At 36.0% G+C, this 19,360-nt stretch overlaps 1 protein-coding gene across 1 annotated transcript in view; it reads left to right on the forward strand.

The window, feature by feature from the left end:
- ATP3 (gamma subunit of Mt ATP synthase) overlaps positions 1-19,360 on the forward strand; it is an 83,782-nt gene that overhangs the window by 39,254 nt on the left and 25,168 nt on the right. The gene's annotated exons all lie outside the window — the stretch shown is intronic.

Raw genomic sequence — 19,360 nt, forward strand, 5'->3', positions numbered from 1 at the left:
GCAAATTTCACTCTAAAACTCATGGTAAATCGTGGTCGATTTAATTGCAAATTGCGTTTTTTCCTCAGCCGCGCAAATTTGTGACTGGTCTGGTTTTTTCTTGGCCGAAGTCCTTGCAAAATTGCGGAATAGACGGCTCTTGGTATTGCGTGTTTCTTGGTTGCCATTTTCAGATGGCTCTGCAAAACACCTGCTAGTGAAAACTCTGCAATCTCTACCATTTTTTTTGTACATTCAACCTTCCAAGCTGCTGGCTAGGGTTTTGCCTGAAACCCTAATTTTTGGGTTTGGAATTTTTTGTTTTCAAATTCTTGGTGGGTTTTTCGAGAGCTCAACTAGGTTGTCATCCATTTTTCTGGGTGCCTCGATTTTCGAGCCAGCGGTTCCAGAAAATGACAACATTTTCGTCCTGGCTTTTCAAGCTCTTTTGGGTCACTCTCTGATTCTTTTGGGTCTTCCGTATTTTTGCCTCAAAGAACATGCCTTCATAGATTTTCATTGAAAAATGTGCCATGGCATCTCTGATAAACATTTTGCTTGAGCATAACTCCAAATTCAATGGTCGAAATTATGGCATCTGGAAGCAGTGAATCATCGCAATTTTTGAATATCGGAACACCGATCAACTTGTTTTGGGTGTTACGAAACGTCTGACTTCTCTGGGTCCTGATCAAGATAAATGGGATCTGAATAATCAAGAGGCAGTAATGCTTCTCAAATTATCCGTGGCTGATGATCAGCTTTCTCAAATTCCATTCGGCAAGACAGTTGTCAAGATCTGGACACATCTCAAAGGTCTTCATGAGACTTCTAACAAAAGCAGAGCCTTCTTTTTGAAAACCACTTTGTTTTCTTTTGTCATGGATGAGATCCGTGGCTGATGATCAGCTTTCTCAAATTCCATTCGGCAAGACAACTGCCGAGATCTGGACACATCTCAAAACTTCTGACAAAAGTAGAGCCTTCTTTTAGAAAAACACTGTTTTTTATTGTCATGGATGAGCGTACCTCGCTCTAGGCACACCTGAACTGGATTTAGGAAATCCGTGATTAGTTACTTGCCATCGGTCATAAGGAGGAAGAGGATATTGTGGTTATCACTCTTCAGAGTTTACCAAAATCCTATGAACATTTTATCGAGACTCTCAACATCACATCTTTTGGTGTTGATTTGAAGTTCACTGCTCTTTGCACACTGCTGCTTCAACAAGATTGGTGGAAACAACAATTCAGTAGCAACTCCAGTTCCACCTCCACAGAGCAAGCCTTTGCTGCGAAATCCTTTTAGAAGGATGAAGGAAAGTTTCAGCAGCCATCTCAGCAGAAGTCTTCTGCTCCGTCATCAAATGGTTCTAGAAAGAATAACATTCAATGCAACTATTGCCACAAGTTTGGACACATAAAGGTTGAATGTCGGAAACGCTTAGCTGCACAATCTAAGCAGTCAGGTTTGTAGCCCAAAGTGAACAGTATAGAGCACATTGAGCAGGCGGAATCTGCCTTTTACGCCTTCATGGCTAAAAGACCTGCAGATCATGTGAAGTCATTTGCCTGGTACATTGATTCAGGTGCCTCTCGTCACTTCACTCATCGCAGAGACTGGTTTATTGACTACTAACCTTATTCAGACTCTGTTATTTTTGGTGGCAGAGGAGTACATAGTTGTCGGTAAAGGCAACATTCAGATTCAATTTGTTGGGAGGAATCTCATATTCCTTGATGTGTACTACATTCCAGGGATGGAACTAAATCTACTCTCAGTCAGTTAGCTATAGCGACATTCTCCACATTTAGCAGTCACCTTTAGTTCATAGCAGTGCATCATCACTGATCGGGTGACTAAGTCTACTATTACAGTGGGTCTTGAGGATCATGGTCTTTTCAGACTTACTGATTCTGGTGATTCTCAGGACTTAGCTATGGGTGCTTGACGATCTTCTATCAACACACTTTGGCATCAGCGATATGGGCACTTAAATGTGCATTATCTCTCACAGCTTGCTCGGGATGAGCTTGTTCTTGGATTGCTAGAGATTCAAACTCAACAGCTTGGAGTTTGTGATGCATGCCAAGCTGGGAAGCAACATCGTACATCGTTCACCAATGGCGATTCCTAGCGAGCTTCTCAGGTACTTCAGCTTGTTCATGTCGATATCTGCGGCCCTATGGCCACTCCTATTCTTGGGTCTAGGTATTTTCTGTTGTTTGTTGATGATTTCAGTAGAAAAATGTGGGTGTATTTCCTTAAAAAGAAATCAAATGCATTTCATGTATTTCAGAAGTTTAAACCTTTAGTTGAAAAAGAGTCTGGGAAATCTATTATTACTCTTAGATCAAACAATGGGGGGAATTTTGTTTTAATGTTTTCTCTAGCTTCTTGGATACACACGGCATCAAACGCTAGTTAACCACACCCCACACGCCACAATAGAATAGTGTAGTTGAGTGTTGGAACAAGATAATCACTGAGATGGCTGTTCCATACTCGAACTCAGACATGTTCCGAAGCAGTTTTGGCAGAAGTAGTTAATATTGCAGTTTATTTGTTGAACCGGTCACCCACAGTGGCGGTCAAAGGTAAAACTTCGGAAGAGGCTTGGTCAGGCCACAAGCCCCAAATTAGTCACTTGAAGGTTTTTGGCTCCCTTGCTTTTGTGTGGATCCCTGATACTTCATGCACCAAATTGGATGCCAAGAGTTAGAAACTGATGCTTGCTAGATATAGCAGTCTTCACAAAGCCTATCGCTCGATCGACGTTGATACCTCTCGTCTCAAGTACAGTTGAGGTGTAGTCTTTGATGAGCAACAAGGACCATTCATGCTTGTTTCTCTTGTTCTTGATCTAGCAGGCCAGCCTATGCAGGCTCATGATTTGGGAGTTAGGCTTTCATTAGTTCCACCTGATGGGAGGGCTCTAGTAGCTCCTGCAGCTCCAGTTATACCAGTGATACCTGTATAGACACCTCCGGCTTCTCCTGTAGGATCACCTCGCTTTGTAGATGCTTCACCTGAGTTCGATCCAGATTACTCTGATGAGGATCCTGCTGATCAAGCATCTCCTAGTACTAATGTTGGTCATTCTCCTATCCGGCCTAAGTGGCGGACAGAGACACTTGCTGATCTTCATGATGATGAGCTCATTGATGGGAGAACTGCTCGAAAAAAGAGCAAAACTACAGATTTTGTTAACTTTGCTCTCATGGCCAACATTCACAGTGTGTTTGAACCTCAAACATATTCCAAGGCTAAAGGAATTCTAGAGTGGGAACAGGCCATGACATCTGAACACCAGAGCCTGCTGAAGAACAACACCTGGGTCCTTTTGGATCTTCCACCAACGAAGAAACCCATTGGCTGCAAATGGGTTTGCAATATCAAATACAAATTTGATGGTACTTTGGATAAGTACAAAGTTCGTTTAGTAGCAAAGGGCTTTTCTCAGTGTCAGGGCATTGATTATGAGGAGACCTTTTCTCCTATTGCAAAGATGAGCACCATCAGATTAGTCCTAGCCATGGCAACACAGTTTGGTTGGAAGGTCCATCAAATGGACGTCAAGAGCGCTTTCCTGAATGGGGATTTCCGTGAAGAGGTCTACATGACGCAACCTCCTAGTTTCAAGGTTGCTGGTAAAGACCCTTAGGTTCTCAGAGTGGTAAAAGCTCTATATGGCTTGAAGCAGGCCCCTCAGGCATGGTACATTAAAATTGATAAGTAACTCAGTGATCAAGGCTTCAAGAGTTCGTTAGACTCAAATCTGTACATCAAGACTACTGACAGTGACATCATCCTTCTGGTTATTTATGTAGATGATTTGATCATCACTGGCAGTTCGGCATCTTTGGTTCAGGGAATCAAATAGAATTTATGCCAGTCTTTTGATATGACTGACCTTGGGCTTATGCATTATTGTCTAGGTGTTGAAGTGTGGCAACAATCTTCTCGTATATTCATCTCTTAGTCCAAATATGCTAGGGCCTTGTTAGACAAATTCCGTATGTAGGATTGTAAACCTGCATCTATGGAGAAACCTCTCAAGTTATCAGCAAAGTTTGATTCTCCTTCCATTGATGATACTATATACAGGAAACTAGTAGGCAGCCTTACCTACCTCTCTGCTACTAGGCTTAATATCAGCTTCATAGTCAGCTATATTTCACACTTTATGACAGCTCCTAAGGTTGATCATTGGATGGTAGCAAAGCGTGTGCTTCGTTATGTGAAGGGCACTTTAGATTATGGACTTCTATACTCTCGAAGTTCTAATCCTAAACTCAGTGGGTACACAGATTCAGATTGGGCAGGCTCTATTGATGATAAAAAGTCAACATCTGGATATGTGTTCAGTTTGGGATCCAGTGCAGTCATATGGACCAGTAAGAAGTGGTAGGCAGTTTCTCTCTCTTCTATAGAGGCCGAATATAGAGGAACTATTAAGGCAGGATGTGAAGTTGTTTGGCTTCATCGGATGCTTGGGGATATGTAGATGTCACCAGTAGGATCGACTACTTTGTTTGTTGATAACAAAGACATTATCAATTTAGCACGAAATCCAATCTTTCATGAACGAACCAAGCATGTGGATGTTCACTGTCATTATATACGACAACTAGTTGAAGACGGGACTATAGATTTGCAGTATGTTCCTACCACAGATCAGACTGCAGACATTCTCACCAAGGCTCTTGGTCCTGATAAGTTTGTCAAATTCAGGGGACAGCTTGGTGTTCTAGATAGATTAACCATTAAAGGAGGGTATTACAATAATAAATAAGTCGTCTTTTATTAGTTAATTGTTATCTGTTGTAAATATCAAATAAGCTTTAGTTTGCTTTCGTTTTTTGCTTTCTCTAGAATAGAATGTTTCTATTCTTTATGATCGTTTCCTAAGGAAACACTGTCTCATTCTTCTCTATAAATTGACCTTTCGGTCTTTGTTAATATCAAGCATCTACCAATTACTTCCATAATAGACGCTTGGTGCCAATTCTCATGTGAACTCCACGATTGTCATCTCTCGCTCACACTTGCTCAAATTGCTCCTTATCTGACGATGAGTCTTGGGTTGTGTGTATGACATTTGAGAAAATGGAAATTACTTGAAGTCATCCTCTATGAAGCAATTCAACTGAAAGAGCTCCTCTAGTTCACTTCCTAAGTTGTTCAATGTTATATCGTTCTTGACCTATCGTAAGGATAACAATGCTGTCATTTTGTTTGAATTTTTTTGCTGAATATTATTGACAACCTTCCTCAACCGAGTGGACTCCTTGTTGAAATGCTCACACATTTCCTTTGCCATGATTATTGCGCAATACCAATAGACAAAGTCACACTTCTTCGCTGATCACTCTACTGTTAGCCAACATTTGCATGGGAGTCTTCATTAAAACCTGCACGTGTAAGATTACTTAATCTCAATAAATATGTTCATCATCCCATCGCTCATATATGCATTATATTCTAGAGAGGTTAGCAAGTGCCCTTTCATAATTTTGAACCCACTCCTCAACAAATTTGTATGCCTCCCTCTATATGCCTTCTACCCATGCTTTTGCATTTTGGGATATCTTCAAAGAATACAGATCAGTGGATCAGTGAATACGAAATGTCGTTTTTGAGGAAAAATGGTAAAACCCAACATAATTTTTTAAAGAAAAAAATTATGAAAACCCAACTAAATTTTTTAAGTGAAAAAACAATGAAAACCAATTTGATAATTTTTGAGGATTTTTTAAAAAATCCTATTGGATGCAGAAAATAACAAAAAACATATGAGAAAAAATACATAATTTTCTTGTCGAGTCTAAACAAAAAACACCCCAAAATTCCAAAGCAAATTGCAGAAAAATCCTGGCGTCTGACAGGGTAACAAACAAAGAAAATTGTGATCAGAAGTGTCTGAAATGGACCTTGTGTGCCAGAAAGTCCAAAAATTGAAAATGCTGAATGCAGACAACGCTAAAAGGGACCGCAGACATGGCATTTTGTTTGACCTTAACAGGCAATTTTTTAGAAAATTACCATCAAATACCAAACAGAAGACCCAACTGAGAACAATTTGGGCAAGGGAAAAATAAATTTCAAGGGATGCCAAAATTCTCTGACATAGGCGAAATTTTTGTTTGAATAATGGAAAATTTTAAGCCCCAAAAACCTTGAAATGCCACTGAGCAGGAATGTAATTTTGCTGGTGACATGGCTGAAAAGAAACTTGTTTGTTTATGCAGAACACTTCCCAAAAGTCGCGATAAACTCGGCTTTCGTGGGGGTCCAAAATCACACAGTGGTATCTACTTAAATAAAAAAACTCTGACGTGATTTAAGTTCCAAAAACCTCTGTTGACTTGTTGCAGGAAAGAAGGAAAAATAAATCACATGGAAAAAAAAAATGCAGAAGAGAAGTTGCAGCCAAGACCCAAAAAGTTTAAGGTTGAAGTATGACATGGCCAAGCATAAATGACAAAAAGATTGTCGTGCGTGTCCTCTGTAAATGTTCTGTGACAAAAAATGTTTTGGATTGGACACTTCTAAGAACACGTTTAAGAACACAAACTACTAAAAACTAATTTTTGGAAAAAAATTCCAGATCAGAAGAGGCTACTGTTCTTTTATTAAAAGAAATGCCATATATTTTTAAACCCTATCGTCCTATTTTGATACCTTAAAATTGTTAAGAACAAAATAATAGAAGAAAACATAATTAAATATTGCTTTAACAATTAACTCTTAAATAGAGTCTACAGACCCTAATTATTCGTAGTTTAAAAATAGACTTAAGTGGGATATGCTAAATAGAAAGCCTTAATGACTATTAACTTGAACTAGTTGAATATAGCAAGATACTTAAAAATTAATATATACAAACTTTTCTAATAATTTGTATGCCTCCCTCTGGATGCCTTCTACCCATGCTTCTACAATCTAAGAAATCTTCCGGATTCATTCAATAGCTTCCATTGATTCATCCGGTAGAACTGTAGGAGGAACTATTACAAAGTAATTGGAAAATATTTGCTTGTTATTAACAGTGATCAAGAGATCAATTTATACAAGAGATTGAACGATGTTTCCTTAAGAAAAAATTGTAAACAATAGAAACATTCTATTCTAGAAACATAAAACTAAATATTAGAAACATTCCAATATTTACAGAAGATTACAATAGATAACCATTAGATACTAAATAGAGATAATATAAACTATCTATTAATGTAATACCCTCCCTTAATGGTTAATCTATTCAGAGCAAGAAGCTGTCAAAAAGCGTAAAAGACAGATTTTGTTTGCTCAAGGTGCTCCGTATTGTTTGCTGTGGGCTGCGAACCAGATTGCTTAGATAGGGCATCTAATCACTTCCGACATTCAATCTTCATGTGCCCATACTTGTGGCAATAGTTGCATTGAATGTTCTTTCAAGAGCTTTCTAAATCTGGAGCAAAGATGTCTGTTGATGAACTAGAACCACATTATCGTTGTCGCGATATTTGAAGATGGTTAGCATCTGCTATTTCCACGTGCCATAATGATGACTTTTGAACTTTTGATTTCCCCATAGCACATTTTAAAGTGAAAAAACATGAAAATTTGTGAAGGCACAATCTTCAAGGCAAAAAAATGGAAGATCTAGAAAATTTGAAGGATGACCCAAAAGAGAGCTTGGAAACCCCAGAAAGAATATGTTGTTGGTTTCTGGATCCGCTCGGTCAAAAATCGAGGCACAAAAATTGATTCACCCAGAAAAATTGGACGACAACCAAATTGAGCTATCAAAAAACCCACCAAGAATCTATGATTTTTTTTTTTGATCTGATACAAAAAATTAGGGTTTTGAACAAAAATGACCCTAGCTGCACAAAATGGCGGAAATGTACAAAAAAAACAGGCCGATCTAGACAAAAATGGGTTGTAGAACTGAACTAGAAGTTGGCAGATTCATATTTCTTAGAACGGAAACCCTAGTCGGATTATAGAGAGAGTTGAAAGCAAATATGAATGTAAATAATTTCGAAAATAAAAGGCAGATAATTTCAACCAAGATATTATAATTATTTTCGAAAATTTTTAGAGTATTGACTCTAATAACATATTACGAAGTAATTGGAAAATATTTGTTTCTTATTAACAATGATCAAGAGATCAATTTATACAATAGACTGAACGATGTTTCCTTAAGAAACAATTGTAAAGAATAGAAACATTCTATTCTAGAAACAAAAATCTAAATATTAGAAACATTCTAATATTTGTAGAAGATTACAATAGATAAGCATTAGATACTAAACAGAGATAATAGAAACTATCTATTATTGTAATAGGAACAAAGGTTTGGCCTTCTCAGAAGTCTTCAGTCACTGGATGGGATAAGATGCTCAAATATTCACATAGAGCCTTGTTTACGCTTTTGAGTTTCTTGTATTGTCTCCCCAGTAACAATCTCTTGCTCTTTATCTCTTCCTAGGTTAGATAATTGATAAGCATTGATAATTTCTCTGTTTTGTGCTGGATTGATCATTGATCTTCTTGTTCTTGAATGTGAGGGCCATACCTGCTTCTCAATTGTACATCGTAAGTAACAAATTTTTATTTCGTTCAACACTCCTTGGTGGGATCTCTCCTTCTATTCTCACATCTGAGGGCTGTCTTGGTCTATCATCTCGCAATGGTTGATGACCTATAAAGTTATAAGTGAAGCTATCGTTAGGTACCTTTAGTTTTCTGAGCTAATATCCAACCCACCATTTCTTGAATTTTACAACTGATGCAGATAACAAATTGATGTCTTTTCTAGGCCAATCATACGACTAGATAACTTTTCCCCATTTTTGGTCATATCTTGATTGGATCATGTTCATATCCTCTTCCACTTGGTCTAGTACATCGGTGATTTTGTGTGTAGTGATCATATTGATTGGCAACCTAGAATATATTCTCTTTTAGTTCTCATTCTCATCTATATCATTGGAACAAAAATCCTCAAATTGCATTTTGTGTTGTTACTTCATACTTGCCACCACTTTGATTTTCTTATAGGGATCGTAATCCAACCTTTCTGGGGAAAGTGCTTGATGGTAAAAATGTAATCTCTCCGATGATTTTTCGACCGCCTACAAACAAGGGTACATCCAATCTTCTTCATTTATGGAGATTGGGAATTCAAGTCCTAACTTCCTCTTCCCCTTCTGAATCTTGTCAAAGTGCTAGTTGTCTAGTGACCTCTAGTACTATCATCTTGTCAGTGGGATAGCTTGAGTGTTCATAAAGCTATGAAGAAAATACACACTCTTGATTTATTAGAAGGTAGGGAACTAGATGAACCATGCTCCATATTTTAAAATTTCATTGTGTCTATTGACAGTCTCATGTGCAATCTTTTTGTAGTCCTGACAATGCACATTTCAAAGGCATTGTTCATTTTGACAAAATTGTCCTTAGCATAAAAATCGTCCTCAACATACAAATTCAATTGACGATAACAAGCAGTTTGAACCGCTTCCAATTGTTCCCTTGCGTCTTAATCCACCATATCTCATCATCCAAGCCAACATGTAATTGACACGAGCTCATGTAAAATTTTCTTGACTGTTCTATAGTCTCAAGTTGCACATTCAAGTTGTAACTAATCTTAACCAACCTAGTTCATACTATTGAGCCCTTTGATCACCCATTCAATAAAACACCTCATCCATACCTCAAAATGATAGTATTGCCAATTCCTAAATATTCTTCTCAACATCATGACCAAATTATTGTATTCTTTTATTCTATCCTTTGAGTTCTTCAGGAGGTTGTATAGAATATTCTTGTGCTATCTTCCACTAGACTTGGTAATGCAATTGACTAATTGGATTGTATATGCTCTAGTACTATAGAGATTATATACCATCAACATGAAATCCCATCTATTGAAGTACAAGATAAAGAGATTTATACTAGTTTATAAATCAATTCTTTTAGTATTGATATTTTACCTAAAACCAAAATGGATCTATATTCTCTTGCAACTTCTCTATCATTTAATGGGTTTTGTTGGCTCCTCATTTGACATAATTTTATCCACCTTATAAAATGTGAAATTTACCTAGGAGATAGATAATTCCCATAATCAACACATCCAATCACTAACAAGGACCAACTAACAAAGCGACCTAGCTTCCTACTCTTTAAACTCTACAAAATTCAGGTGTTGTCAATCTCCACCATGAAGCATATCTTTTCCTTGTACTTTTCTACCATGGAGGGAGGTATTCTATACCTCTCTTTCATTTTTGACTGGAAACTTTATCATTCAATCAATATAATCATCTTTGACATTCTCCAACTTAGATCTGTAGCATTGAGTCACCATCTTCATTGCACACTCATTGCTATCCCAATTTGACACTCTAGGAAACTTCCTTGTTGCATAGAAAAATAAATGAGTCAGTAGGGACTCAAATCTGAAAACTGTGCTCTTTGATTTCTTCACTTTGGCAATGTTATCCAACAATTACAAACTAATAATATCACATAGATTAACTTTTCTTCCTTGAACTGCCATTACATAAGCCGCATGTAAAAGTCCAGCTGATACTGAGTTAACCCTTGATCCATGGTTGAACTTGTACCCTAATATCTTTCTTAATAACTTTACTGTTATAATGTCTTGAGTAATTTACAATCAGTTTCGAATGTTGGAAAGTTGGAGGAAAACTAGTTGTAGCTACAATCCTAATTTTGACTTGTATCCAAGTATGTTGAATCATGGTCCTTGTACCTGAACATCCTCTCGTTGAAATTATTTGTCTAGACCTCTGAGGTTTGTGTTACAAAGATTCTCACATTTTGACACAATTTTGGATTCAGGATAGAATCTCCTCTTCTCATTCTTGATTATGTCATTTTTGGACAAGCTTTTTCCTCTTAGTGTTGCCATTTTGCTTCTTGCAAAATGGCATAAATAAACATAAGAACATACTTGTTTAAACTTCTCCCTCACAAACAAACTTGTTCCCTGGAGAAGAGAGAATTAAATTTCTATAAAATTTCTTCTCTCTAGAAAAAGATTTTCTCTTCATAAATTATCATGCTGCTCTTTCAAAGAAATTCTTCACAAATTCTCCAAAACTCTCAAAAATCATCACTTGAACTCATCTCCAACTCTTGAACGTGAGAATGAAATGGGAATAGTTCTCTTAGGTAAAATAATGGATGCTTTATCAAACAAATATTATGAATGATCTTTATATACAAGATACAAGAGAATGTTTTTATAATGAACAAGAGAGGAAATAGAAACTTTATTGTAGAGTGAAAAAGAAAGTATCCATAATGAATAGGAGTTTATGGAAACATTACAAAAAGAGTGACCGTTAGAAAAAGACAGAAGAGAGAGTAAACTATCTAATATTGTAATACACTCCCTTAATGATCAATCTATTCTAAAAAAACAAAAATTTGCATTTCCTTAAAAAGCGTAAAATGTAGCGTTAGGTCAATGAGAGTGGTCTGCATGTTCTGCAATGTTGGTCTATGATAGCATTGATTGTGGTAAGAGTATTGGTACCCAGAACAAGCGCCTCAAGGCGTTGGTACTTGAAGATTGTCATTGTTCTCTACTTCTAGGTGTTGTAGTTCTTTCCATTGAAACACTGACTGCCTTCCAACATGAGACTGGTGAGAGATGCCATTGAAAAGCGTGAAAAATGTGAGATGGCACGAACTTCGAGACACATTGACAGAAGACCCCAAAAATTGAAGAGACACCCGGATGAGAGCTCGAAAAACCCACAAAGAATCTAAAATTAGATTTTGAACCCGTTGGCTCGAAATTTGAGGCACACCCAATGATGCACAAAAGAAAAATATAGAGTGACCCAGTTAAGATTTGCAAAAACCCACCCAGAATTTGCAAAATTTTTTTAAAACCAACACGGAAAAAGAGAGTTTCAAAAGAAATCCTTGCTATTTAAAAAAAACAAAAAATGATAGATTTGATTGTAAAAAAATTGGTGGAAACAAAACTGGTGGAAGAAAATCAGAGATAGAGGGTTTAAAACACCTTAAACGCCGCCCTTTGCAGAACATGTGCAGAAAAAGTCAGCTCGAAAATGCCCAAAAAGAAGGCCACAAAATTTCAGGAAAAAAATGGACGTTGAATCCCTAGTCAGGTTTGGAGGGGAAAAAAGATGCAAATTTTGAACACACTCGGACAAATATTTCAAAAATTTTGCACTAATAATTTCAAAAAAGAAATTAAATTTTTTCTAAGAGGCCAGGAATTTGCTCTGCTACAATATTATGGTAAAATAATGAATGTGTTATCAAACAAGATCATGGATGATCTATATATACAAGATACAAGAGAATGTTTCTATAATGAACAAGAGAGGAAATAGAAACATTCTTGTAGAGTGGAAATGAAAGTTTCCATAACGAACAGAAGGAGTTTATGGAAACATTACAAAAAGAGTGACTATTAGAAAAAGACGGAAGAGAGTAAATAGAAACTATCTAATATTGTAATAACCTCAAAGTTGCTATATTGGTTGTGAGCTAATTTGAAAGTTTCCATAACAAACAGAAGGAGTTTATGGAAACATTACAAAAAGAGTGACTATTAGAAAAAGACGGAAGAGAGTAAATAGAAACTATCTAATATTGTAATAACCTCAAAGTTGCTATATTGGTTGTGAGCTAATTTGAGGCAGTTGCTTGTATTTTTCTTCTAAGTTTCTATTTAAGAGAAGATTTTTTACAAAAAGCACCATTTATCACTTTTTTTTTTGTATTTCGGAAGATACCATTTTGGGCGCTGTAACTTCATCATGTAGTTTTGTCCATGTGTGCATATACAAATGGGTTGTTTTTTAAAATTTTAATTTTTTCTTTTTGCAAATAAATATTTTTGACCATACTTCAAAAATTCCATGTTTTTCAATTTTCAATTTGGATCAATTTATTTATTAGATATTAAATGTAAAATTCAATATTTAATTAAATTGTAGATAAATGCAATATTGAATCAATATTTCCCATTGTGAACCTTGAATTATATTGTTGTAATTTGATTCATGAACTTGGGCGTAAAATAAAATTACATTGTCTTTAATGTTTTCTCACAATGCCATTTCAAACACATTATTATCTTTGGTGAAGTATCTTTATTTTAAACATTTCCTCATTAAAACACTTTATTCCAAGATTTCCATTGTCACACATGAATTATTTTACATTCTCCATCATTTTGAACACATTTAATATGAATTTGAAATATTAATTCTCTACTCCCATGCGTAATTTGTGCTTGAGTGCAAAACTCTCATTCCATTCCAAACCTTATAGAAATTCCTCGAATTTTATAATTTGACACTTGTGAACGTATCTAGACCATAGTAGAGGAAGTTTTGATTTCCATAGTTTTTTCTTGGCATGTAACTCATGCGCTGGGAGCATATGGAAGATATTTACACCCTATATTGTTTTCTTCACTTAAAAAAATGCGCATATTGGGGTTTTTGGTGGATTTTTCTTTGCAAGTACTCTACTTTGTATAATGCTTTTAGCACTTAGGGCGTGTTTGAAGATGACTGAGTTCCTTTTCCGTGTCTTTCCTTGACTATGCTAAATCAACACTTGAAACACATCTTGAGGGCAATGGCAGATTTTCCTTTCCAAACTTTCCTCTACTAGCACGAAAATGCACTCTTGGCGTGAATAGGGCCTTTCTCCAGTTTTCCCCTAAAATAAATTTCATAACCATTTTGTTTCTGAGTTGTTAGCACATATTAGAGTGCTTGGTGGATTTAATGTTTGGCTGGGATTTCCTTATGCTCCTGAATCATTGCTCGACATTGTGAAGGATCTTTGACAAACTCTTCTCTACATTGCAATTCGTAGCATGCAGACATCTCGAGTGACCAAAAAGGAGGATGTGATCACCATCTTAGACAAGAATTATCTGTCTTGCTGGGTGCCCTTATCTTTCTCAAGACTTTTATATTTTGGCACTTGTACACACTTGACCATGGGGACAAAATTTCATTCTCAAAACTATATATTTTGTCTTGCTGGAGTGTATTGTGTGTTGTGAATAGGGTTCTTGGATCCTCTACTTTCCGTAGTGCATATATCATGTTGAAAATGATAGCTTTGGTCAGATAATTATGGATGATAATTATCAAGGTTGCACGGAGATGGGGGTACTTGGGTACATCAATTTATAATATTTACAAGAAATCTGAAAATATGAGTCATAACAATGGTTTTTCAAAACAGCATCAATGGTAAAGTTTGCAATATGTTTGTAATAATAATATATGCTCAACGTTTAGCTGCATAACATAGAAGGCAGATTTTAAACATGAACAAGAAGATCATAAATCATATAACAATGACATATTGCAAATGATAAACTTCTGACTTGAACAATGATAAAGTTTACTGTTTTGATTAAGTAAAAACAGGTTTTAAAGGACCCGAAACCTTTTACAAAATAACGAGAGTCATGAAAGAAAAGCCTAAAGCTAGCAACAGAGTTTAAAGCACAGATCAAAATAAAACAGACCTGTAAATTCTTTGCAAATGTTCTTGTCGAATGTGCCAAATGGTGGAAGTACATAGCTGGAGGAAGTGTGTGAAGGTAGTTAGGACAAAATGAGTTTGTGCTGTGTAATGCATAGTGTGATCTTACTTCTGGTGTGATGTATTAGTTTTGGACAGAATAAACTACATGTTTAGTTTATGGAATGTACTTGTACCTTATACCATGATAGTGCAATAAGTTGTACATATTGACATCCTGTCAAAATACTACACCTTATAAACTTCTTGCAGACACTTTCGTTCCTCTGCAAATGTCCTAGGAAATTAGGAACAATTGATACTGGTACCTAATGATAACACTGACATTTTTAAAGAGAACTATCCAACATATTTAGACTCAATCCTTCATTATTCGCAAATGCTCTAACATGACATTACAATAATTCAATCTCCTTGACACCCGACATGGATGACAATACTATATTCTGCAACCGTTAACAAAATATTTTCTTGAAGCCATGATGACATCTATGTCAGCATCTAGATGACATAGAAATAGGCAGCCCAAGTTATGATGGCAATTTTGATTTTGATGAGGAGGTTTGTACAAAGAAGAGATCCCAAAATCGCCACAATCGACGAATAATCACCGAGTAATCCCTAGAAATTCCTGAGTACGAGCAATTTTCACTTAAATTGCCGAGTTATGTGCCTCATGACTTGGCTATTTTTTTTGAACTGCATCTAGATTATGAGCTATGATTATTTTTATTGTTTGATTCAGCAGATATTGGTGTTTTGGAAACCTATCAGATATATAATTACAATTTACAAATAACTTTGAGAGTACCTTCCTTGACCAGACATACCATGAACTCTAACATTTTAGAAGATTAATTAGATCCTCCTTAACATCTTTCAAGCATATGCAGCATTTAAAACCTTCCATTAGATCAGATATATCATATATCATATTATCAAAGCAATAACTATTACTGTCATTAATTTTCAATGAATTCTTGCTCTAATGCCCGCCATATCTCCTCAAATACAAAGCCACTTAACATGAGATCAAAACCAATGGAAAAATAACTCAATGCACTGACAAAATTGAAAGAATTAAAATTTCCAATGGTTAGAAGTAAAGATATCAAACTATTTGTATTCAAAGTGACAATGTACACTTTACACTTTACTATTACACATACGTGTTTCATGGAACATTTGATGTCATTTGTTTCATGGATTTTACATACATTTATGATTTGACAACATTTATAATGCTATATATCGATGTCATATGATTGTATGTTTTCTATACCCTTTAACTACAATATGTGATGGATTTATCATTTATTTTCTTTGTTTATGTATGCTAGTTTTTATTTGATGATGTTATAGCATTTTTAAGTTATATTCAATAAAGGGTGCATGAAATAAGTTTTAAATCATTAAAATCTCTAAATTTTAAGGGTTTTTTCACTTTGCCAATTTGTAGCTGAGTCATAGCCGATTCACAAGTCAAGTTGGCCTTGCCGATTCCGATCCAATTCCGAGTTTTGGTTCTTTGCTAAATTTCAAGGGTTTTTTCACTTTGCCGATTCATAGCTGAGTCATAGCCGATTCACAAGTCGAGTTGGTCTTGTCGATTCCAATCCGATTCTGAGTTTTGGTTCTTTGCTAAAAAAAGACCCAAGTGGTGGTAAAGTGTCATTGGTGATGTTCAAATGATGGAATGATTGAGGGTAGGTCATCTAGAGGCAAGAGCAAGAGCACAGTTAACATTGCTCATATGGCCTATCTTTGGGATTGCTAAGATTTTGCTGAAGCAAAAGGTAAACCTGAATGGGAAAGGATCACATAAATGAAGTATTATAGTCTTATGAACATCAAGACTTGGGTGCTTTCAAATATACCACAAAGGAAGATGCCCATTTGCGAAAAATGAGTGTACAATTGATAAGTACAAAGCAGGGTTGCTTGCAAAGGGTTTATCACGTGAAGAAGGCATTGACTATGAGGGAGACATTTTCTCCTACAATAAAGATGAGCACCATCCATTTAGTTTAGGCCATTGTAACACATTTTGACTTTAAAGACCATCAAACAGACACAGAGTACTTTCCATGGTGACTTCGAGGAAGAAGTTTAGATGTCCTAGTTTCAGGGCTTTCATGTTGCAGGAAAGGAGCATCAGGTATGCAGAATGAAAAAGCTCTATATGGGCTGGAGCAGGCACCTAGGGCATGACACATTGAATTTGACATGAATATTGTTGAATAAGGATTCCTGCAAAGTCCTCCAGATCCAAATCTATGCATCAGGAGCGTATGCAATGGGATCATTCTATTGGCCATTTATGTATATAATATGACGATTTTAGATAGTTAGGTACGCTTGGTTGAATAAATTTAATGCAACTTGATTAGGGCTTTTGACATGACAGATTTAGGCCACCTCCATCACAACCTAGGTCCATGAGTTTTTCTAATAGTTGGTGCTATTCTTTTCTCAATTTAAATATGCGAGAAATTTTTTCGAAAAGTTTACAGTGATAGATTGCAGGACCTTTTCTAAACCTATGGAGAGTTGGCTGAAGCTTTCAGCCAACTCAGACTCGAAAGGTAATAAATGAGATAAAATTGAGGCAGCTGGCATCCTTATCTACCTTAGAGCTACAAGATCTGATCTGAGCTTCACTGTGTGTTACATTTCCAGATTTATGAGGGTACCAGAGGAAAAGCATTGGGTTGCAACGGGGTAGGTTTTAAAGATAAAACTTTTGTAAATGAAATTAAAGTAGTTACATCAACCCCGTAGCCACAGAGACAGAACCAAGACCTGGATGCTATAAATTACTTCATGGAGTCTCGATCTGGGCAGGAGACAAGATTGTTGTTGAAATTAGCAAAGTAGGCATAAGGTTCCATATTATTCTTTGAAAGACGATCACACAGCAGGGTAATTGTTTGCTTCTTGTTGTCATTTTTTCAGAGCCGTAGCAATGCAGATGGTATCATCAAGACCTTTAGAGGGTTACAACTGAGACAACCTTAAGAGGAGACCTGAAAGGAAGGATTCATCAATCTGTCAATAGCCATCTTACCCTGGTCAAAGCGACCAAATGTTGGGACAATGTTATAGACAAATCTCTCTTGGAGCTCAGCATTATGGTGATGTTTCCCAGTAACCCTCTAACTGACACCTTCCTCAATATCACTTGTAAGCGAAGAAGCTTTCTTCAGTTGATTAGAAATAGCGCATTGGTCACAGCTACATTTGCAGCCATGGATCTTAATGAAATCAGCAGTTTGAAAATCGAAGCATTCAAACCAGTAACCATATTGATTCTGAAGCATCTGAGAGCTAAGGAAAGGAAACTTTTGTAACTCTTGTTTAATGAGACATTCACTCAGTTTAATATCAAATATCTTGGTAATCATTCTGTGTGTTATGTTATGTATGTGATACAAAATTGTTGCAATAAAGGCCCTATTTTTATTAGATATAGGAGTCAATAGGCAGGCACATGCCACGGGCTTATTTGTAAAATATCAAGTCAGACAATATCAATGGAGACAGTTTGCTTTATATTGTGTAGTCAATATGGCAAGAATTTGGGTATACTTAATGAATTAAGAAGACTACCAAATGTGATTTATGCTCATGAAAAACTAAGAGAAACTAGAAAATATGTTAACCTTTTTTGGAAAAAATAGTGAAGCTTAACCTAAATCAAATATATTTCTCATTCCATTACAAGTTTAACTCCATAGACACCAAGATTAAGATAATAACATATATCAAACAGCTAATCATCATTTTAATTTATTTTCCATCGTCAATATTAGGTTGTGTTCCTATTTGATTATTGTTGCGTGTCTGATTTTAATCTAATGTCTTTAAAGGGTTGTCACAGCATTTACTCTCATGAATATTAGCTGAAGAGAAAACTTTTGTTCCTCGACAGTGAAAGACTTGGCAAATACATTGCCTATTCAGTTTTCAGAGAGTAAAGTTAAACTTGGGAGTAATAGCCCTTCAATTCTGCTGAACCATATTGGCTATGATAGTGGGCTATGAGACCCTTGAAATCTTCCATAAGTTTATAGATGTCTTGTACAGGAGTAGCATTTGTTCTGCTATAGTTGTAGATCATTTTGATACATGAAATCGTATTATGTGTAATAAGATTAAACCTCTTAACCACGAGCACTTGGCCTAAATTTGATGTGCTGGTCAGAATCAGCAGCTATGCTTATCCAGCACTCTGATTGTATGTTTGAATTAATTTTAAAGTCATGTTATATTCTGAATTTCAATTAATTAATGTACAGTCAAACATGCATCCAGAGTACTGGAAAGATTGCAAACTTGGCTCAGTTAGAAATCAGACAACAGCAGTCCAAACCTGATCAAACTGCCAAAAAATGTCAAAGTTGTAAAACCTGTGAATTTTTCAGAATGGCTTGTGATTTTTTTCTTATAATTCCCTCAAGATGCATTAACAAGCATTTTAACATTTTTTTAGTTAGCTGTATCCTTTTGAAACCCGGTATTTGAACAACATTCATACTTTCAGTTTGCCATGGCATTGCTAAGCAAGTTTAATGCTACTATGCACAAACCATCTTTTTAAGGGTATGTTGAACCAGAAAAAGCGATTGGCATTGATAATCCAAGGAACATGTTTCAACCTTTATTAGGAATCAAATACTAATTTTCTCTGTACACAATCATATATATTATATTAATTATGAATACAACTGGGAGTTCTCTGCACTACATGGCATGTTTTTGGTGCTGGCAGATAAAACAATGATATGACTAACCTTT

The sequence above is a fragment of the Cupressus sempervirens genome, chromosome 3, assembly GCF_028749045.1.
Source record: "Cupressus sempervirens isolate cs-2001-9-10 chromosome 3, ASM2874904v1, whole genome shotgun sequence".
NCBI classification, from domain to species: Eukaryota; Viridiplantae; Streptophyta; class Pinopsida; order Cupressales; family Cupressaceae; genus Cupressus; species Cupressus sempervirens.